Raw genomic sequence first — 23,428 nt, forward strand, 5'->3', positions numbered from 1 at the left:
AAAAAACAAATATTTGCTTACTAAATGGTGAAAGAGGAAATTAGAAGCGATTGTCTCCATCTTAAGACAAAATTTAAATAAAAGTTTCACCTTCCAGTGATAATGGTAGTCAGAGGCAGGATCACTCAAAGAAAGAGTATGGCAAGAGAAGCCTCTGGGGATAAAGGGGACAGTTCAAAAAAGAACTGAGAGCATCTGAAGAGGACCAGTGTCTAGAAGCCAGAAGAGGGAGAAATTGGAGAAAAAGAGAACCAAAAGGAGACATGATAAGGAATAGTTCTCAGGAAAGGTTGTCCCACTTGGTGACTAGTCATTGATGACACGGAGTTTCGGGCAGACTCAAAGTAAATGACAGCAAAGGCAGGAGGGAAGTCGAGTGTGAAGCTCCAGCATGGACTAGTGTGTCCAGAGCTAACTGCTTAATTTCTTTAAGCCTTTGCTTCCCGCTCTGCGAAATGGAGACAATAATAGAACATACACATCCCCTCAGAGGAGATTAAATGAAATAATAAATGCAAACCATTTAGCATAGAGCCCAACACAAATTAAGTGCTCCAAGAAATTAGGAGTTACTGAGAAGAGGAAGAGAATCTAGTCCACACGTTTCCCTCGATTGACCAATAAAAGCAAAACTGTTGGCTGAATGAGGAAATCACTAGCTGAAAAGGATCTACGTGTAGGAAAAAATCAGTTTCTTCCTCCCGTGCCCTTCCCGTAAAACATTTGTGTGTGTGTGTGTGTGTGTGTGTGCACTCTCAATAAATTGAGAGTCCTCACCATGCATCATGGCCTGCACAGCCTCTGATCTGGCCCCTGCCCATGTCTCCGCTTCATCTTGAACCCCTTTCCCATGCCCACAGTACTAGCTCCCTGAGAGCTCTCTCTCTGCCCCACCACCACCCCGCCCCAGGGCCTTGGCAAATGCTGTCCTGCAACCAAGAATACCTGTCTACAGGGCTTTGCAGGCATGGGTTGGGGGATCTCCTCATCCTGATGTCCTAGCTAAAGTGTCACCTTCACATAGAGAGCTTTCCTAACACCATGACCCTAGCCATTTTCTATCTCATCCTCCTCCCTATTGCCTTGTGGCTCGTATCACAATCCAACGTGACCTTGTTGATTTGATGTGTACTTGCTTATCTTTTGTCACCTCCCATTAGAGCATAAATCATAAGAAAGGGGACATTGTCTTTCTTTTTGCCTTTCTGTCCCCTGAGCACAGTTTGACGAAGGCAGGAATTCCTCATCCTTTCATCTTCACGGTGTTTTTTCCATGTCCCCTTTTCCTTGCTCTAATCATCCCTTAACCAATCCAAGACATTCCAGAATCTTTCCAGAAGTGTTTTCCAACAGTCACTAGAGAAATGTTACTAATAGAAGCAGTGTCCACCAAGGACAGCAGGGAGTGTCAGCATTTACTTGAAAAATGAATGACTCAGGGCAACTGGCCCTCCTCTCTGGCCCCAGCACTCATTCCTTCTGCTTTGCATTATAAGAAACCTCCTCCCTGGATGCTGGGATAGGAGTGTGGGGGCCGGTGTCCACCATTCCTTGGTGGCAGTGTCAACAGAAACAGAACTTCTGTAGAGCATACCAGGTGAGGGGATGGTGAAAGAGACTGTTTTGTGTCCAGAGCAGGTAACCACGGGGCATTAGGTGGCAGCAGGCATAGGGCTGCTCAATTTCCTCCTATGTCATGCCTTTCATACTCTCTTATGTACCCTTCTCAACTACAGAATTTTGAGATTTTTGTTGAGGTAACATTTCCCGAAGGCTTACTACAGGTGTTTGTATTAGTTTCCAATTGCTGCATAACAAGTTGTCACAAGCTTAAAATAACACACCCACATGGATAATACAGGAGAGTCATCCCATCTCAAGGTCTTTAACTTTCATCACAACTACACAGTTCACATATTTATCCAGTATATTATCCCCATTTTAGAGATGAGGAAATTTGAAATTTTTAGAGGCTAATGAGTTTATCTAAACCCACGCAGCTAGAAAATGATAGAGCCAGGACCCATCTGTGCAGGTAACAGGGGACTGAAGCAATCAAACACAGATTACTCACCCCCTCTGCTTGGCTGAGCTTGTTCTTACATGCAAGGCATTGGAAGGAAAGAAAAGCAAGAAGCCAGAGTGCTCAGATGACTGGGCCAAGGCAGATGAAGTTGGCTCTGGTCTAGTTGGGTTCATGTGGTGGTGGGAACCAAGGTTTAGAATATTTACATTTAATATGATTATTTGTATGGTTAATGTATTAGTTTGCCAGGGCTATTATGACAAAGTGGCACATTCTTGGTGACTTAAACAACAGAAATGTATTTTCTCACAGTCTGGAGACTTGAAATCCAAGATCAAGGCATTGGTAGGTTTGGTTTCTCCTGAACCCTCTATCCTTGGTGTATAGATGGATCTTCACTCTGTACCTTCACATTGTCTTCCTTCTCTATTTGTGTATCAAATTCCAAATTCTTTTTATAAGGAGACTAGTCTTTTTATAAGGAGACTAGTGGATTGGGGCCCACACTGACAACCTAATTTTGACTTAATTACCTCTTAAAGATCCTTTCACCAAATATAGTCCCATTCTGAGGTATCGGGAGTGAAGACATCACACATGAATTTGTAGGGATACAACTCAGCCAGCAAGAGTTGGGTTTAAACCTACCATCTTGCTTTTTTATTTTCTATTTGTCCCATCTGTTCTTTTGTTCCTTTCTCCCTCTTTTACTTCCTTCTTTTGGATCGAGTATATTTTATTATTTCATTTTATTTCCATTGTTAGCTTATTAGCTCTACTCTGTTTTATATTTTTAATGGGTGCTTTAGGGTTTGTAATATATGTTATTAACTCATCTTGGTATGTCTTCAAGTAACACTATAACACTTTATGCCTAGTACAAAAAGCTCACAATAGGGACGCCTGGGTGGCTCAGGGGCTGAGTGTTTGCCTTTGGCTCAGGTTGTGATCCCAGGATCCTGGGATCGAGTCCCATGTTGGGCTCCCCACAGGGGGCCTGCTTCTCCCTCTGCCTACGTGTCTGCCTCTCTCTGTGTGTGTCTCCCATTAATAAATAAATAAAATCTTTAAAAAAAAAAAGCTGACAGTAGTATCCTTCCATTTCCTCCCTCCAGCCTTTGTGCTGTTGTCATATATTTTATTGCTAGGTATGGCAGAAATTCCATGAATACATTGTTATTTGTTTGCCTTAAACAGTCAGTTGTCATTTAAAGAGATTTTTAAAATGAGAAAAGTGATAATTTTACAAAGACCATTTTTTGGTGCCAAATACCATTCCTCTGCCAAGACCCAGATTTCTCTATGATATCATTTTCATCCTGCCTGAAGTATTTCATTAACCTTTCTTGTAGCTCTGGTATGCTGGTGGTGATGCTTCAGGTTTGCCTGAGAAAGTCTTTATATTGTTTTCATTTGGAGGGGAACATGTTTGCTCAGTAAAGAATCCTAGCTTAATGGCATTTTTCGTTCCTTACGTTAATGCTGTTATTCCACTCTCTTCTGACTCACATTATTTCTGAGATAAAGTCTATTGTCATTCTTATCATTTTCCCCTCTATGTGTGATACTTTATTCTGCTGCTGCTGTTCAGATTTTCTTTATTATTAGTTTTAAGTGATTTGATTACAATGGGTTTCAGTGTCATGTTTCTTGTCCTTGGGATTCGGAGCTCTTGTATCTATGAATTTATAATTTTCATCGAATTTGGAACCTTTGGGCCCATTATTTCTTCAAATATTTTTCTCCTCCCACTTCCTTTCTACTTCTGGGACTCCAGTTACACTCATTTGAGGTTGCTTGAAATTGTTCTGTTGTTCTCTTTATTTTGTTTCCTTCTTCTGTTTTTTTTTTTCTTTTTCTTTTTCTTTTTTTTTCTTTTTCTTTTGAATGGTTTATATTGTTGCCATGTCTTCAAAGTCAAATGTTTCCTTCTGCAGCATCTGACATGCTGTTAAGTTTATCCAATATATTTTTTAAATCTCAGATGCTGTATTTTTATAGAAGTTAGGCTTTAAAAAAAAATCTTTCGGGACATCTGGGTGGCTCAGTGGTTGAGCCTTTGGCCCACGGTGTGATCCTGGAGACCTGGAATCAAGTCCCACATCGGGATCCCCGCATGGAGCCTGCTTCTCCCTCTGCCTATGTCTCTGCCTCTCTCTCTCTCTATGTCTCTCATGAATAAATAAATACAATCTTAAAAAATTTTTAGTCTTTCATGTCTCTCTTTAATATGTTCATGTTTCTCTCTGTTAAACACATGAAATATAGTACATAGTTATTCTGCGTTTATTTTTATTGATTGGCTTTTCTTTACATTATGGTTATATTTTCCCGCTTCTCTATGCCTGGTATTTTTTTATTGTTTTCTAGGCATGGTTAAATTTACCTTGTTGGATACTGAAAATTTTTGTATTCTTTAAATTACTTAGGATGGAAGATTAAATACAGTTCCTATTATTTCATTAATGCTAGAAGCAGAAGTCCTAACTCTTGTATTATGTTGAGAATCTCTTTTTTTTTTTTTGCACCAGAATCTTCCTTTTTTATTCATATGTTTTTAAATTAAAATTGTATATATTTAAGATGTACAACATGACTTGATGTACATATTCACAGTGAAATGATTACTACAGTCAAGCTAATTGACATATCATCTCCTCACATAATTACCAATTTTTTGCAGGATGAGTACACCTAAAATCTCTCTAGCACATTTCCTGTGTTCAATACAGTATTATTAAATACAGTCATCATGCTTCTGTATTAGATCTGTAAACTTATTCATCTTACATAATTGCAACGTTGCACCCTTTGCTGCCAGCAATTCCCCAATCCTTGCCACTCCCCAAAAGTCCCTACTAACCATTATTTTAGTCTCTGACACTATGAGTTCAACTCTTTTTTCATTCCACTTAGAAGTGGCATCATACATTATTTGTCTTTCTGTATCTGGCTTATTTCACTTAGAACAATGGCCTCCAGGTTCATCTATATTGCCACAAATGGCAGGATTTCCTTCTTTCTGATGGCTAAAAAATTCCATTTTTATGTATATATGACATCATTTTACTCATTCTTCTGTCAACAGGCACTTGGGTTGTTTCCTGTCTTGGCTACTATAAATAATACTGCAATGAATATGGATATGCAAATAAGCCTTCTTGTAAGATCCTGATTTCATTTCTTTTTTTTTTTTTCCTGATTTCATTTCTTTTGGACATTTATCCAAAAGTGGGACTGCAGGATCATATGGAAGTTCTATTTTCACTCTTTCAGGAAACTCTCTACTGTTTTCTTTAATGGCTATGCCAATTTACATTCTCACCAATAGCATGTAAGAGTTCCCTTTTCTGCACATCCTCACTGTGTTTCTTGATACTAGACATTCTAACAGATGTGAGATAATATTTCATTGTGCTTTTGAGTTGCATTTCCCTGATGATTTGTGATGTAAGCACAAAACATATCTGTTTTTCCTTTGTGTGTTTTGAGAACTGTCTATGCAAGTTGTTTGCTCATTTTTAAATCAGGTTGTTTGTCTTGTGTGTGTGTGTGTGTGTGTGTGTGTTTGCTACTGAGTTGAGTTCCTTACATATTTTGTACATTAACATCTCATCAAATGTATGGTTTGGAAATATTTCTTCCCGTTTTATAGATTGTCTCCTTACTCTGTTGATTATGTCCTTCAATTTGCAGAAGCTTTTGGTTTGATGCAATCCCACTGGTCTATTTTTGCTTTTGTTGACTGTGGTGTTTGGAGTGATATCCAAAATATTATTGCCCAGACTAATGTCAAGAAGCTTTGTCCCTGTTTTTTTTTTCCTAGTAGTTTTATGATTTCGGGTCTTTCATTTAAGTCTTTAATCCATTTTGAATTTAATCTTGTTGTTGTTGTTGTTGTTTAAGATTTTATTTTTAAGTAATCTCCATATCCAACATGGGGCTTAAATCCACAACCCTGTGATCAAGAGTCACAGGCTCTACCAACTGAGCCAGCCAGATGCCTAAGTTTAATTTTGTATATGGAATGAGATAATGGTTCAGTTTCATACTTCTGCATGTGAAAAACCAGTTTCCCTAGTACCATTTGTTAAAGACTCTCCTTTATGTGTTCTTGGCACCTTTGTTGAAGATCAATTGACCATGAGTGTGAATTTATTTCTGAGTTCTCTATTCTGTTCCTTTGATCTATGTTGTTTCTTTTTATGCTGGTACCATGCTGTTTTGGGTACTGTAGCCTTGTAGTATATTTTGAAATCAGATAGTGCGATACTTCAAACTTTATTCTTTTTGCTCCAGAGTCCTTTGAATATTCATGGCCTTTTGTGGTTCCATATGATACATTGAGAATCTTGAGACTGGAGATGAGAAACAATTTTATCTTTCAATTCAGCAAGTTCTGGGACCTTTATATACCCTACATTCTGTTGACAAACAGTTGTTGCCTTTTTAGGGTTCATCTCTTTCTCATAGTCCTTTACTATATTCACTTAGTAAGAGCCAGATGATCCTTCCAACATTCCACCAAATCTCATTACTTAAATCTCTAAGTTCATTAAGTACTTTTTCTACCTTCCAAATTTACCTCAGACCACAGTTTTATTGATTGTTTCACCATACATAATACAGGTCAGCTTTTGTCCAACCTGCTCTAGCAATTTATCATCTTTTCTGGACTCCACTTGCTTTCCAATCCTAAAGCCATTGCTATGTGTCTTAGGATGGGGTTTTGTTTGATTTTGGTTTTGGCAACATCAAACGTCTAGGCACCAATTTGTGTATTGGTTATCTACTGTATAGCAACACTGCATAACAAGCCACCCTGACATTTAGTTGCTTAAAACAACACCTACTTATTATTTCTCACAAGTCCATAAGCTTTCTAGAAAGCCTTACCCATCTGGACTAGGACTGGCAGGTTGGCTAAGTTTGCTCATGTATTTTCAGTCAACTGAGGTCTGGCTGCTTTAGTATATCCTTGTCCGGCACAACTCAGCACTCCTCGATATGTTTCCCATGTGCCTCCAGCAGGCTGTTACAGTCACAGTTGCACGGCCAGAGGCAAGTCATGGTGTGTTCTTATGACTGTGGTAATTTCTAAGACAGGTACACACAGAGGCACACATGCTAAGATAGAAACACATAGTGCTTTTTCATGCCTTTGTTTAAATCAAGCTGGCCAAAGCCAGTGATGCGGCTGGGCCCAGAGTCAGCGTGGAAAGGCACCAACAGTAGGTATAGAATAAGGGAGGCATGAAAAACCAGGGAAAGTTACACAGCCAATCAGTGTATCCTACTCTACGAAGTAGGTATTAGTATATGATCATTGTCCCCATTTGACAGATCGGTAACTAAGGCCCAGAGAAGTGAAGTAACTCGCCCCAGGTCTCTGCTAATGCGTGGTGGAGTCTGGGTTTGAACACAGGTGATTCGGCTGTGGAGTCCCTGTGCGCAATGCCGTGCTACCCTCTGGGCACTAGAAGAAGCCCTAATCCATCAGGATCTCGGGTCACCCAGCCTCCTCCTGGGGGCTCCCAGGGATGGCAAGCTCATTCCCCACCCTGGCTGGGCCATTACCCCGGGGGATCAACCATAAGAAGCCCCAGACCTCCGAGGTCTGGCGGCCAGGGCTCAATCAACGAGGGAGGCCCCCGCCAGTCCCCCCACTTGGCGGCCTCTGGTGCCTGTGGCCACAGTGAAGTGTGCCAGGGGTTAAAGGCAAGGAAGGGAGAAACAAAAGAAGGAATAAAGTCAAGAAATGTGCCATGAAGCTTCTCGCAGCGCGGAGCAGAGAAAGTCATTTCCAACTTCTTTCATCTCCTAGATGAAGCCACTAAATAAAGGGGCAGAGCGGCGAACACAAGGGCTTTTAATCTGTCTCATCTCCTTCATAATAACTGCAAATTTTCCCTGGGCCCCTGGGAGGGAGCCTCTTCCCTGCGCTCGGCCTTATCTCCCCCTCCACATTTCGCGGGCGCCGCGCCGCTCCCCGCGCGCGCTGCCCGGGCCGTCCCGCCGAGGCCTGGGGGAGCCGGCGCCCCCCGCCGCATTGTTCGGGCGGCCCGGGGCTCGCGGGAGGGAGCAAGGCCGGTCAAAGGGAAGCGGGCTCGCCGCCGCTTCATTAACGGAGCCCTTTCAGCCGCGCGCATATCAGAGCCGGGCCTTTTCAGAGGCGCTAATTAGCAATTTGGAGCCTTCCCCCCTCTGGAGAGGCGCCTTCAATCTAACAAGTGGGAACCGCGCTGGAGCTCCCCCGCCCCCCCCTTTTTTTCTCTTTCCCTTTGCACTTAATATTTATTGTTTTCCATTTCTCCCTCTCCAGCTCTCCTCCTCCCCACCCGCTGCATTGTCCAGCTCACCGCCACCAGATAAGGCCTGGGGAGGGGGGGCCCCATTAATCACTCTTTTAATTCTCTGCTAATGATAACTTTCTCGCCGCGAGAGAAGTTAATCTTTCTTGGATGTTGAGAGAAAGGGGAGAGTTGGGACCGAGGGGTGGAGGTGGGGTGGGGGGGTGGGGTGGACCCCGAGGCATATGGTGATGACGAGGGGGGAGGGGCGGGGGACCGACTCGAGTCCCCCTCCCTCCCCCTGCCACGCCCCCCAGGTCTCTAACTTGCCCTCCTGACCTGTTGGCATTGCAGATAGAGGCACCCTTTCTTGGCCCCCCCACCCCACCCCGAGCCCAATAGCGACGGACGTTCCCCAACGATAGACAGAATTCAACTTACTCTTCCGAGTTCAGCTCAGGGGCCACCCCTTCTGTAAAGCCAACCCTGATTGTCCTGTCCCGCCTGAATTTCCCTCCTTCCTCCTTGTGAAATCCTATAGCACCCCTCGCGCCACTCTTCTGGTGACTTCTGCCCATACCACCGTTGCCCATATTGTAACTGGAGCGCTGAGCCCACCAAATCTTTAAAATGTGTATGTCCTGCATAGGACGGCAAATGTTTGTTGAATGAATGGATCAACAAATTCTTGACTGTCACAGGGGCCTTTAAAAAAAATTTTTTTTTTTTTTACTTCTTTACCAAACATACCAATAACACTTGCTACCCACTAAGTACTATTCTGAGTACTTACCAATACTCACCCATCCCATCCTACTAACAACCCTATGAGGTACGTGTGATCTCCATTTTACAAATGAGGAAACCAAGTTACTTCACTTTTGTGGCCACAGAGCTGCTAAGCAGCCGAGCGGCATTCAAACCCAAGCTGTCTGGCTCCAGAGTCTGTGTCCTCTTACCCACCTTGCTAAGATACGATCTTGGCTTCCACGAAGGCCTCCCTACCTGGATGGAGAAATGGGCTGGGAAGGAGGCCCAACCCAAAAGTCCAGGCAGGCACAGAAGGTAGGGGAAACATGGCAAATAAGCCAGGCCCATACAACAAACAGCCAGATCAACACTTGATGTTTGGCTTTCGGGCACAAAGAGAGCACTATCACTAGTGGACTCAGGACAATGGCCTTGGGCACCACCACCACCCGCAATCTGCTCTCCCTTCTCACCCCAGGCCACTCCACTCACTGAGGCAGCAATAGCAAAATTCCCAACAAACTCTGGGTTCTGCTATACAGAAGTGAGTCGAGTGGAGTGCCCTGGAGAGGGAGGGAGGGCAGGAGAGCCCCCGAAAATCCCCTCCGAATTATAAACATATCCTCTTTAAGTACATTTCTAAGGATAACATTTGTATTACTCTGTCCTGTGCCTGCAGATAGGGCCGTGCGTATCTCCTCCATCTCCCCTCCTTTCTCTCCACTCTGCTGGGAGCGGTCCCTATCTGGAGCGACGCTGGCAATCCGCTTCCCTGCAATTGTTTCGATCGAAGGGAAAAATTAATTTCTGCCTATCGTTAATTGAGAGAATTGTGTGGAGGGCGAGGGAAGGGGAGGGGGGAGGAGAGGAAGGAAGGAGGCGGAGGGGGGCAATCGTGTTATTAACCGTGTCCCTTTCATAAGCAAATATTCTGATTGCCATCAGTGAGATGAGAGGCTCATTAATGCAGGAAGCAGAGAGGTGATTAGAGAACTTTCAAGAGCTATTGAGCTAAGCGGGAGGGAGGGTTGTGGGGATCTGGAGGCCAGGGGAATTTGGGGAGGATTGGGCTGGGAGGAAGCCGCTGGCCTTTTCAATTCGATGGGCTTTCCTCCTCTTCGGTCCCCCTCAGCCCCTTGCCCTAGTCCTATTTCCAAAGGAGTCCCAAAGCCGTCGGCTTGGCTCAAGTTGCAAAGAATGCAAAAAAAAAAAAAAAGTGAGTAAAAACTTCACAAAAGTCACATCTTCTCTCAAGACTCCATCAACCCCGGCAGCCCGGGTGGCTCAGCGGTTTAAGCGCCGCCTTCAGCCGCCTTCAGCCGCCTTCAGCCACCTTCAGCCGCCTTCAGCCTGGGGCGTGATCCTGGAGTCCCGGGATTGAGTCCCACGTCAGGCTCCCTGCTTGGAGCTGCTTCTCCCTGAGCCTGTGTCTCTGCCTCTCTCTCTCTTTCTCTGTGTGTCTCTCATGAATGAATAAATAAAGTCTTAAAAAAAAAATAGAAAAGACTCCATCAACCTTGATGCTAAACTGGGAGTCTGCAGTCAAATTTCCTAGCCCCCCAGAAAGGTCTGTCTAATAGCATAGGTTTTTTAAATTGTGTCATTGTCTTTAAAAGATCATCTCTACTCTCTGATTTGCCAGTCCCCACAGTTCCTATTTATTGACCCCATCCTGCCTCACTTTATGTTTCTGTCTGGTCTGTGCTGTCATTTGTGTCAGCAGCCCCTGGATAGAGCTGGGAACTGCCAGCGGCCCTGCAGGTTGGGAGTTGAGGGGGAGGCATGCGGACAGGAGGCAGACATGTGGGGTGGTGGCAGGAGTGGATGCCACTGATGCTGCCTCACATCCTCTCGGCGCACCTCTGATTTCAGCCATAGCTGTAACTATGGCAGGTGAATGCATCCCAAGCACACGGGCCTCAAGAAGCACTATATGTTTCTCTCCAGTTCTCTGCCCTAGGAACCTCTCCAAGAAGAAAGTGCTCAGCAGTACCCCTCAAGCAATGCACAAGTGCAGTGGAGGGGTATGGGAGAGTTTATACCCCAGGGGCAACCCTTAGCCAATGGGGAGCAAGAACCTGTGGGTAAACACTCCAAGGCTTTCCAGAAGGGTGATTCTGGGAGGTGTTCTTTACGGAGCTCAGAAGCCCTGGAGGAGTCAAGCCCACTCCTATAACAGCCCTCTGGATAATGCACTCTTTAATTGGCCTTTCCTTCTTATTGGCCTCACTTTGTCCACCCCTCATCCCTGTTTCCTGGTGTCAGCTCTCACCTACCTGTGCCCAAATTTGCTCAAGCTCTGTTTTCAGGGAACATGAACTAAGACGGTGGCCACATGTGTCCCCAGTACAGAAGGCAGGAGAGAATTACCAGGAAGAAGGGGCAAGCGCTGCATTGGAATGGCCTCCTGTGGCTCTGAGCAGCAGTGGTGTTAGAGACAAGGGCGTGTGCAATACCTGAAGAGCCAGGACCAGGGCCAGGGAGCACATGGAAGCTATAGGTGGAGCTCAGGTGGGACAAAGCCCCAGGGGGAGCTGGAGATGACAACACCCGAACCCCACACCGTGTGCCTTGATCAGGGACAGCCAGGGATGTGGCCCTATGGCAGCACACAGCTACCACACCGGGGCACAGGGTGTTTCAGACATTGCTTAGTCATTTTGGAATGCTTCTGAACCCCTCGCCACTTCCTTTCCCAGATGTGGACGTGATAAAGTCCCTATGACAAGCAGGAACCCTGCCCAGTCCTTCCTCACACTGGGGTCATTGAGCTCCCAGAATCATCCCAAGGCCTGGTTTCAAATTAGAGGCTCCCAGCTGGAGACACAAAAGGGGGCCAGGCTGCCTCTGGAAAAGGAATCTGAGGGCAACTCAGATTGACTGACTCAGGGCTCAGGGGACTCCTAGGGAGCTCTGTTGTTTCTATCCCCCAACCCCCACACCCAAAGGGATTCTCTTCCTGGAGCCAAATTGTTCCCTCCCATCTTTATTCTGACCCTAAAAATGGGAGAGCCACCAGCAAAGAGACCAAAACCAAAATAGAGGACAAGGAAAGAACTGGAAAGAGGAAAAAAAGAAAAGGAAAAGGAGGAAAGAGAAAAAAGAGAGGGAGAGAGAGGCACTTGGAGATTTTCAGAACAATCTCCATTCTGCACGGTGCTTTCTGTTTAAAAAAATGAAAAAGGAATGATGGAGAAGGGGAGAGAGTCAGACAAGTTTAATGATGTGTGTTCAAAGCTCAGATTGGAAAAATGACAGAGAAAAGCAGCCTGTTTCGGCACTAATAAATTGTTCTCTGCCGTAAGAGGCGCCTGTCGCGGCATTAATACAGGCCCCTAATACACGGGTCAGGGTTAAGTAATTCTCTCCGGCAACTTAAGCGAATAATGAAGCTGGCAGCGGCTGGTGGTGCGGTGGGAGAGATGGTCTATGCCGCCGGCACTTTGTCTTCATTTATTATGCCAGCGGCGGCACGGACGGGAAGCCTCCGCCGAGGAGATATCGCTTCATTTCGGCAAGGTAATGAAAGCCGGGTTGGGGGGAGGATAAACCAATTTGCCGGCTGACACTGGAAGGAGTGATTTGCGGACTCAAGAAAGGGAGAGGAGGGCCCATGCACAGGGAGGCACAAGGCTAAATAAACCCAAGTGGGCCAGGGCCCTTCCAATCTGCAGAGACCTGGTAGGGCAGGGCCACCGAGTGGGGACAGGTGGGCCGAGCTGGGGGGAAGCAGGAGACAAACCCAAGGATCCAGGTGAGTGGGCAGGTGGGTGCAAGGACCCGCTGGGAGTGAAGGGAAGAACTGAGAACCCGCCAAGGAAAGAAAGGTCACGGAGGTATCGGGCCAAAGCTGGGGAATGAAGCATTGCAGGAAGGGATAGAAACCGGGACAGGAGCTGGGGACACAAGTAAAGGTCAAGGGTAGTCTGGCAGAAAAAAGTGGGTGGGAGTTACAGGGGGAAAGTTTATGTTGGCTGATAACCAACTTGAAATATCTGGAACTAAACTGTCTTTGAATGGAGTGTCTGAAGCTCCTCCAGGACACTCCGATGGTCAGATAGTTTGGTGATTACTTCCTCTATAGACAGCATGGGCCAGTTTGGCCATGAGAGTCACCTCTGGCAGCTTCTGTCCTCCAATGATATCCTCAGGCAGCAATCTGATTTTAAGTGCAGAGGTCTGAGGGTGTCACTGAGGAGTAAGTTGAGGTGCTATCCCAAACCTGGAGTATCTCTTCCCTCCAAATCAACTGCAGGAGTACCACCACCACCACCCCCGCCCCGACACACAGACACCGGTTCTGCCTTAAAACTATGCAGAAACTCTCTCCTGGGTCAGATGCTCAGTTGAGTCTCCCTTGCCTTTAAGTACTCCCTCCAGGAGTCTAGCTCAATTATAAATTATTGGGACGCCTGGGTGGCTCAGCGGTTGAGCATCTGTCTTTGGCTCAGGGCATGATCCTGGAGTCCTGGGATCAAGTCCTGCATTGGGCTCCCTGCAGGGATCCTGCTTCTCCCTCTGCCTGTGTCTCTGCCCCTCACTCTCTGTGCCTCTCATGAATGAATAAATAAAATCTTTTAGAAAACAAAAATAAATTGTCATTCTTCTCCACTAGATGAGAGGAGGTAAGAGAACAGGACAGAACAGGTAAAGGGACCGACTTCTTTCTGCCAGGTCTCACAGAACGTTGGTAACTGTGTCTTGTATGTACTTCAAGGTCACACCTGAACCAGATAGAGCACTCACAGGAGCAGGCCCAGCCCCGGGGATCTAGACAGGGTTAGGAAAGGTGACATTGCTCCATTCCTTTCCCAAACACTGTCACCTTCCTTTCAGAACCAAGACCTTTGGACAGCTCCAGCCAGAGCTCCAGCCAGAGCTCCAGCCAAGAAACAAGATTTCTTCCCCTATTAAACCATCTTCAAGTTCCCTAAGATCCATTCTTACTCATCCCCCCACCATCAAGGTGAGGAGATCTTCAGCAGTCAATACATGACAGGAGTCTCAACTTCCCCATCCTCCTCTTGCCAATAAGCACTTCTCTCCCTGATGCCCTACACCCAATCCTCCTCCTCATTCCCCGCCACTCCACCCCACCCCCCCTACTCCCAAGTAATGCTGCCACTTTTCTCCCCTGATGTGGGTTAAGGATTTCCAATAAGGACCAAGTATTTGAAGCTTAACACTGCAGTCTCTGGAGGAGCCAGGCCAATTTCACACTAATCTAACCCATGAAGGAAGAAAGCATCGGAAGCCAAAATTACATCAAAGAGAAGTTAATGCCGAGAAGCAGGCGACATAAAAAGGAGCTGCTTTCAGTTTCAAATGACTACACCAATCTGGATTAAGAGATCAGCCTGCCGAATGCCTATATCACCATTTCTGTGCCCGGGCACCAGGCAGGATGAAGCTTCGTCCTCAGGGGCCACTCTGATTGGGGGTCAGAAGAGAAAAATGAAGTTTCCACCCTAACTCTGCATTGGAGTGACATAGGACATGCCCTGGGCTATGGGCTTTTGAGGAAAAAAAAAAGTTAAAGAGACAAGGAGGAACAAAAGAAAAAAGACAAGAAGGAAGCTATCAAAATGTTAGCTTCATCTTTAGGTGATTTTTCCCCTCCTTATTGCTCCAAATTTCCTGTTATAAAGTAATATTACTTTCATAGTAACAAAAATAAAATAGATGTTTAAACAGTAATGGAAACCCAGTGTTTTTTTTTCTCTCCATCTGGAATTTATATCTCCAGGCATTTTCCTTGGCACAGCCCTCAGCACAGTTATGTTCATATGTGAAAAAGCACTTTATAAACGTGTAGAGGATTATGGAGGGATAGTGGTTACCAATTCATAGACTAATTCTGTGACAGAAATGTCAGCCTGAGAAGTTCTTAACACTTTAAGTCCTCCTTTCTCGCAGGATATGGGGGCTCTGTACTGTTGGATTCTTAGCCCTTCCATAGAGCCTCACTGAATACCACTGACCGAATGGGTAAAGGAATGAAGAAAAGGCCAAACAAAGTCATTTGGCTACATTTCATTTGACCACAGAATTGCTCCAAAGTAGTCATTTTAAATCTATCTCTCTTCCCCCACAGGGCCTCACTGCTCCCTTCCAAACATATGCCCCGGCTGGTGCCTTCTAAGTACCGAGCTCTCTTTTCCCCTTATATGCTCCCAGGATGGCAAGCATTGCTTGGACAGCCGGTACCCCCACACCCCTGCCGGCCCTGAGACCACCCATCTTTCCCAATCTGCCCACTGCTGGGCTTCTTTCTGTTCCTTGAGACTGAAGTCCACTGATCCGAAAGTCCCCTGACCCTGGGGAATGACCCAGAGGATAAAGAAGTAAAGGCGCAGCAAAAGCAAGTGGACCTAACCTGCAGCGCCCCTGGAGTGAAGCCGCCAGTCATCCAGTTTTAAGTGGAGCTGGAGTGAAACCAGCCTGCCCACCCCTCCTCCTGTCCACCCCCAGGCGGCAGCCTGACAAGTGTAAATCCCAGAATGAATGAAGGCGCCCGGCCTCATGGAGCCGGTGTCTCCGTGCGCATCTCCGCACTGATTGACTTGTAGCCTCTGCGAGGCTGACTCTATCAGCTCCTCGGCGCCTCCAATTCCAGGTGTGATTTAGTTTGGAGATGAGAGGTGACAGTTAACATTGGTACTCGTCACTGTAGATCAGACGCAGTCACGCTGTCTTCCCCCTCCCCTCATCCCCAGCCTGCCTCGGCCCTCCTCCTAGACAGACGCCTGGGACAGCACAGCGCAAGCACTGGCTCTGGCCACCGCCCAGCAAGCGCAGCCCCGGCTTTCCTTCCAGGCTCCTTTCTGCCCTCTGCATTCCCAAGGGTTTCCGCCAAGCCCAATGCCTTCCTCTGGCCGGACCCCAAATGGCCCTACCACCCTTGTCTTTGCAGGGAAGCCCCAGAGTTCTTTTTTTCACTGCCTCTCCATCTTCTCTCTCTCCTGGTTAGCCCAGCCTCTAGAGGCCCTCGATTCCTGCTAGCCTTTGGCTCAGGATCCCCTGCAGGTGACGGAGGCATGCTCGCTGGGCTAGCGCCTTCCTCAACAGGGGCATGATTTCAGTTTTCTTTCTTTTACTTTTTCATTGATGTATAACTCACACATAATGCACAGTTAAGTGTAGGGGGTGGTTACCTTTTACAGACAACAACCACTCGTGTGGCCATCACCCAGATCAAGCTATAGAACATTTCTAGCAGGCCAGCTGCCTCCCTCACATGTCCATCCTCCAGGCAAGGAGACACTTAAGAATAAAAACCTTTGTTAAAAGGAGGCCTGGCTTAGATGTGAGAGTGAAATCCCCTAGTCCTGGAGGATCCAGAAGAGTCTAGAAGGTTGTGCGTGTGGAGGTAATGTCTCCGTGCCAGATCCAGGAAGCTCACAGCCTGGGGCAGCCAGCGTGGCAGAGTGGCTTCTGACTTGATGTTCTTATTCACAGCCGTGTCCTGTGACAGTGAGGTTGCGGAGGTGGAGATCTCAAAGACTGCTTGGTCAGGCTCCTCCACCAAGTAAGACTACATTCCAAACCACGCTGGCCCTTCTAGTTCCTAAAGAGTCACCCCTAGTTTGACAGTGTGACCTAGTCAGTGGGGCAGTTTCTTCTTCCTCCAGACCCAATCTCTCTTCTCTCTTTCTTCTTATATTATATCTTCTTCTGAAGCCCATTTCATTCATTCGACAGGCCTCTGGTAAGGGTCTGGGGCATGTAAGCTCTGCAGGCATGTCCCAGAGACCAGGAAGATGCAATCCTTCTTGAACAATCCCTAGCCTTGTAGGAGGAATGGACATGACCCTCAACTCAACACAGCAAACAAAGTAAGTGCTCTGTTCAGAGAGCAGCAAAGAAACAGAGAAGAAATATATATATATACCCAGCAATGTGCTGGTAAATGTTTAACCGGCTCTTCAGGAGAAAAAAAAAAAAGCCCTGATTGTAACTTTGCCCATTACCATGGTGTAAATCCCAGCATGGCCAATTTCAAGTCACTAACATGATGCCACTGAATGCAGAGCTGGGAAGAGATTCACATAATTGGCTCTTACGAGCAGGTGGGAGCCACGTTTGAGTTAGAGCCAGAGGCCTTCTGTATACAATATATATACTCATGTATTCAAATCAAAATATGGTAGAGTTCTAGTACTCTAGAAGAATCTATCATGCCTTCTTACCATCAAGGGGAGATTTTAAAAAAATATTTTAATTATATATTTTTAAATAAAAGTATTTAAGATGTTCAACATGATCTGATATTCATATACACAGTGGTTACTACAGTCAAGCTAATTAACACATCATCTCCTCACACAGTTACAATTTTGTGTATGATGAGTACATCTGATATCTCCTCTTAGCAAATTTCCAGTGTTCAATACAGTATTATTAGGGACAGTTATCATGTCTGTACATTAGATTGCTAGACTTATTCATCCCACATAATTGCAACTTTGTACCCTTTAGCCAACATCTCCCAGAGAGAAGTTCTTGAAAGTAAAAATCTTGTTGGAAGAAGACCTGAATGAGATGTGAACAAAATCCCTCAGACCATGGAGGACCCAGTAGACTCTAGAAGATAGGTAAGGAGGTAGTTCCCTGAATAAGTAACCACTCCTTTCTAGGCTTTTAGAAAGTGCAGTATGGAGTGAGATAAGGGACTTTAACCCTGCAACCCTTAGAGTTCTAAGGGGTCCTCAGTGATGATTCAGGGACCACTGATAAGGGGGCTCCAGGAGGAGGAGTAGGTGGGGCTCCAGATACCCTGCTCCTCTGATTCAGCTTTAGTGGCTCCACTGATGTCTGTGACCTGTGCTGGATTAATGCACAGGATTTCATTTGAGGAAAAGTTCTGCAAGTATAAATAGTCTATGCTCCCCCTGATGCTCCAAGTGATCTCTGCAGCACTATCATGCATTGATTCTCTGACCACAGGACCTTCTACACTTCTTCCATCATCCCTGAGCCCTGCACTGGGCTGGGAATAGTGTTCCTACCTTCTCAACAGAAAACACCCTCTATCTCCCCACCACACACACACACACACCTGCTACATTCCTCTTCTGACTTCACTCCTATTCTGAATTCACACCTATCTGCCTTTGCAGCTGCTGAGAATGCAGATTCCTGATCTTTGGGTACCCTATCATCTTGGGTACTGCTTGGGGCCAGAGAAGCCCTTGGAGTTCTCCTGGGCAAAGGTGGAAGAACAGGGCTAATGTCATCCTCTTTCTCCAACTCAAGCTAAGGACCCTAAAAATACTTTGACCTCAAAGATGTTCACACATGAGAAGGAGAAAAGCTGCTTCTGACATCAGAGAGCTGACCTGGCACTCACAGGTAGACTGTGGTGCTTTCCTGGTGACTGTAAACAATTTCACAGAACACCAACATCAGACGAAGCCACTCTGTAACCGTGATGAATCAAGGTGAAAACAAGACTGCCTCAAGATCATGTCTTAACATAGACAAAAACAAGAACATTATCCAAAACATAAAATGACCAACTACTCCCCTCTCTGGACTAACTGGTTGATGCCTGCTTCTTTACCAATTATAGATTTAACCTAGATCTATTTCTGTTTCCTTCTAGGTAAGCCTCATTAAGATACCCAATCATAGAACTGCTCCAACTTCCTGACAGCATTCTGCCCAGAGCAAAGCCCCACTTCCTTGAATCCTCCCCCATATCACCTACCATGAGTCCAAATCTTACAATAATTCATTTCTAACACTCTCTTACAACCCACAGACAACCCACAGTTCCCCATGACTTGTATTTGCCTTCTTGTAACAAATCAATATGCCCAAATTTGGACAACCATGAGCACATTCCTGATTGCTTGGCCTGGGGGACGTTGGCACCCGCGTCACGTCTTCTCCATTCACAAACCTTGATGCAGAGGCTCAAGGACAGGAAGTCACATGCATGAGGTCAAAGAAGTTTGGCAGGGAGGTGAGAAGGTCTGGTGCAGGCCCAGTAGGGAAGCAGGGTTCAGGAAAATGGGACTCACATTTATAGGTCAGGCATTTCTTACATGGGTCTTTCAAAAATCACAATCCAGGGAAGTGAGGGGTGTATGCCTCATTTCACAGCTGAGTAAATAGGGTTTGAGACAGAATAATAATTTGCCAAAGCCACACAGTAAATGGCTGGGATTTGAATTCAGGTGTTAGGGACTGAATGTTTGAGTCACCCCAAAATTCATATGTTGAAGCCTTGACCCTCAATGTGATAGTATTTGGAGATAGGGCCTTTGGGTGGTAACTGGGTTTAGATGAGGTCATAAGGGTGGGGACCCATGATAGGATCAGCATCCTTACAAGAATAAAAGGAGAAGCCAGAGCTGTCTTTCCCTTTCTCTGCCCTGCAAGGACACAGTGAGAAGGTGGCTCTGTACGAGCCAGGAAAAGGGCTTTTGCTAGGAACTCAACTGGTCAGTACCTTGATCTTAGACTTCCAAGTCTCTCAAGCTGTGAGAAATAAAGGTGTGTTATCTAAATCACCTGGTCTGTGGCATCGTGTTCTGGTAGCCTGAGTAGATTAAGGCAATAGGTTTGTTTAATTTCAGGGGTGAGGCCATAGGAAGCCCATTCCTTGATCAATTTTTTCTTTTTTTTTTTTTTTTTAAAGATTTTATTTATTTATTCACGAGAGACACAGAGAGAGAGAGAGGGAGGCAGAGACACAGGCAGAGGGAGAAGCAGGCTCCATGCAGGGAGCCCGACGTGGGACTTGATCCCGGGCCTCCAGGATCAGGCCCTGGGCTGAAGGCAGGCACTAAACTGCTGAGCCACCCAGGGATCCCATCAATTTTTTCCTATTTTAATATTAAAATTTCATTTTAAAAGTAATACAAAGCAAATTCTTATCATAAAATAAATGACAATGTTTAGCCAACCTTAAGTCTTGGTCTTTCCTCTTGATCTCCCAGAGATGATCACTTTTGGTAATTTGGTGTGTATTTTTCAGTTCTTTTCCTATGTACTTACATGCATATGTGAATGCCCTTAGAAAACATGTATCATCATTGTTCTGTGGTGTGGGTTCGTTTTTACATAAGTGGCTTTCTATGTGTTGCTCTGCAGCTTAGCTTTTTTCACTCAGCAGTAACTGGAAGCTCCACAGAGTCAAGGATTTTTGTCTGCCCTGTTCACAGCTGTGTCCCCAGGACCTAAAAGAGTGCCTGGCACACACAGCAGGTGCTCAGTAAATGTTTGTTGGTTAAATGAATGAGTGAACAGACACTATCTTGGTGAGCCTTTCATGGAGGGCCTGCAGAGCTCCCACATTGTTTTCACCACTGCATGATGCTCCATGATGCTCCACAGTGGGCAGGGCAGGATGTGGCCCTGTATTTTGTGCAGCCATCCCCTGTTGATAGACACTTACTTTGTTCCTGGTTTGTCACTCTCAACAATGCAGAAGTGGACACTGTGCCCATGTCACCTCATGCATGCGTGCATATGTCTCTCTAGAAAAGATACCAAGAAGTGACATTGTTGGTTCATAAGGAATGCATGGCTTTAATTCTAATTATCTTTTCCAAACAATCCCTACTTTTTTTTAATAAATATTTTTAAAGACTTATTTATTTATATCCAGAGAGAGCCAATTGGGGGAGGGGCAAAGGGCGAGGGAGAGAATCTCAAGCAGACTCCCTGCTGAGTGCAGAGCCCAATGTGGGGTTTGATATCATGACCCACAAGATCATGACCTGAGCTGAAATCACAGGTCAGACCCTTAACTGACGAGCCACCCAGGCGCCCGGCCCCCAAATAATCCTTTCAAAGATTTACCACAAACACTTTCATCTGCAGTGCATGAAAGTACCCACTTCCTCACACTCTTGATGATCCTTGATGTTACCACACAATGTTTGCCTCCTTGGTGGATGGAAATGGTACCTGCTTTAACTGTTCTGATTTTTTTTTTCCATTTGACGAAAAGGACCCTGGTATAATGTCTATGGAAGAGACATGGAGAGAGAGGTAGAGGAGATACTGGAGTTTTTTCAGGGGAAATAGGTAAAATGAAATAGCTGATACTTACTGACCACAGCTCTGTGTTGATGTGAAGTCCATGTGTGGAGGCAGAAGTATCTGGGTTTGAATCCAGACCCCACCACTTGCTAGCTGTGTGACCCCCAGTAAGTCACTTAGCCTTTCTGAGCCCTGAGTCCCCCATCTATTCCATGGGAATAATAATAGTACCTACCGTACAGAGTTGTTAGAAGAATTAAATGAGTTAATGTTTGTTCTTAAAGTGCCTGCCTCTAAAGTTTTATTAGTGATTCTTAATTAAAAATATTGTAGGCCAGAGGCTACATTTTTTATGTATATCAACTCATTTAAGTCTCATATCAGTTTTAATGAAATAAATCCTCTTGCTAATCCCATTAGAGGGAAAGAGAAAAAGGGGGAGGGGCAAAGAGAGTTTGAGAAATTTGTCCAGGGTCAAATAGTTCTGTTGTTATGGACAGAGCTAGGATTTGAACCCAGGTTTTCCAGGACCACTTCACCACTACACTACATGTCAGGGTTGTAAAACAGACAGGGAGGAGCAGGATTTCATTCCTTGGGGTGGCTGTGAAAAGGAGGATACAAGTCTCAGAAAGGAATTTAGGAGGAGGCTGCCATAGCCTCTGTCAGAGAGCACCCTGGCCTTGTCCGGGATGTCCCAGGCTTCAGGGCAGGGGCTCACTTTTCCACCTTCATTAGTTCTGTGGTCCAAAGTGAAAAAGCCTTGTGTCCATATGCAGCCTCACCATGTCTTTGCTCTGTGAACTCAGGCAAATCTCCATTCTGGAGAGCCTCTTACCTCCCTCTGCCAAAATGCAGGCAGGGTTCCCTGAGGATCAAAGCAATAACGCCTGCAAAAACACTACATACGTTGCAGACCCAAGAAAACCTACTGTGCTTCCTTCTTTGGGCCTTTGGGCTGTTTCCAAATCCAACGTCCTCCCAATTCTCCCTTCCTGAAGCTCACATTGTCACCGGAAGATCTAAGATCAGCGGCATTTCAAGGGTGATCAATGAGCATAGTCTGCTGCAGGTACAAGCAATAAGGGGTGTATTGTCTCAAAGAATTTAAAAACAATCATGAGAATAATTGAAAGTCATTCTGCTTTTTATCGCTAACATGTCCTAGCAATTCTAAACCATGCCAGTGATAAAACACTCTTCCCTGGAAAACTTTTATGAGTCTAAGTTCTAAATGCCTGCATTCGGAATGGGCCATTCCCCCACCCTACCCTTGGTACACCTCTGGGTAGGAATTCTAGTTGGTACAACTGTATCTGCTTCAATAAGGGGTCTTTCCTTGGGCTTCGGGGGGGGGGTGTGGCTGGCAGGAGGCCAGTAGCAGGGGAGGATGGTTCTAGGGACCATGGATAAGAGAGTCATTATGACTGCATAGCCAACATCCCAAAGTAACATGGCTTAAAACAATCACCACTTTATGGCTTAGGATGTTGGGGTTGATGGACAGCGCTCAGCCAGGACAGCAACAGCTCTGCCCCATGTGGTTTGGCTGGGCTTGGCCTACGGTTTGCAATTTGGGCTAGAGGATTGAAAGTGACCTCCCTCTCATACCTGGCCCCTCAGCTGGGATGGCCGGAACATGGGTACTGCTCCCTCTTTTTGGTCTTTCATCCTCTAGGCTTTACTCTGCACATAGCTTTTCTTTGTCTGCACATTAAGTTTTCTAAGAAGATAACCCAGACTTCTTTACAAGGTCACTCAGAAACCCCAAGAGACCAAAAATGGAAGTCAGAAGGCACCTTCAGCCCCTGGCATAGAACTTGCACAGCCTCCCTTTTGCTACAAGTCACAGGCCAGTCTTGATTCAACATGGAAGGCAACCCACGAGAGTGTGAATTCAGAGAGGTGGATACTTGACTCAGCCAGGCACCACCTTGATTCTGGGACTCTCCTGCATGCAGGGAGTCGCTGCCCACAGGTGACCTGGCTGTGCAGCTGAGGATTCTCTGAAGCCTTCCATAGCCTCACTCCAGCACACAGACTTTGGGCAAGGCCTGGCCTCCCCAGGGCCCTCTCTCAAGCCCACTTTCCAGAATAACTTTTCCTAACTTTTCCTAATACCCATTAGAATTCACCCTTAGGACTGTCTGACCACGCTGAGTGGTGCTAGTTGTCATTCAGTGTACTGAGTCCCAGGCAGCCTGGGGCCTATCCCTCCCACCTCACAGGCAGCCAGAGCAGTCTTCTGGGATAGCTCGCTTGGAGAAGCTTCCAGGCATCATGGCAAGTGGGGGAGGGAGAGGTTTTAGAGCAGGTGGGGGCTTGACATATCCTGTGTCACCGTGTGGCTCGGCACCCCTGACTGACT

At 45.9% G+C, this 23,428-nt stretch overlaps 1 long non-coding RNA gene across 1 annotated transcript; it reads left to right on the forward strand.

Moving 5' to 3' along the window:
• Positions 1–12,140: 12,140 nt before the first annotated feature.
• Positions 12,141–14,763, forward strand: LOC121493749. Its single transcript, XR_005988547.1, has 2 exons — positions 12,141–12,585; positions 13,903–14,763. It is a non-coding gene; the product is annotated as an uncharacterized LOC121493749 (long non-coding RNA).
• The last annotated feature ends 8,665 nt before the right edge of the window (positions 14,764–23,428 follow it).

Source organism: Vulpes lagopus, chromosome 6, assembly GCF_018345385.1.
Source record: "Vulpes lagopus strain Blue_001 chromosome 6, ASM1834538v1, whole genome shotgun sequence".
NCBI classification, from domain to species: Eukaryota; Metazoa; Chordata; class Mammalia; order Carnivora; family Canidae; genus Vulpes; species Vulpes lagopus.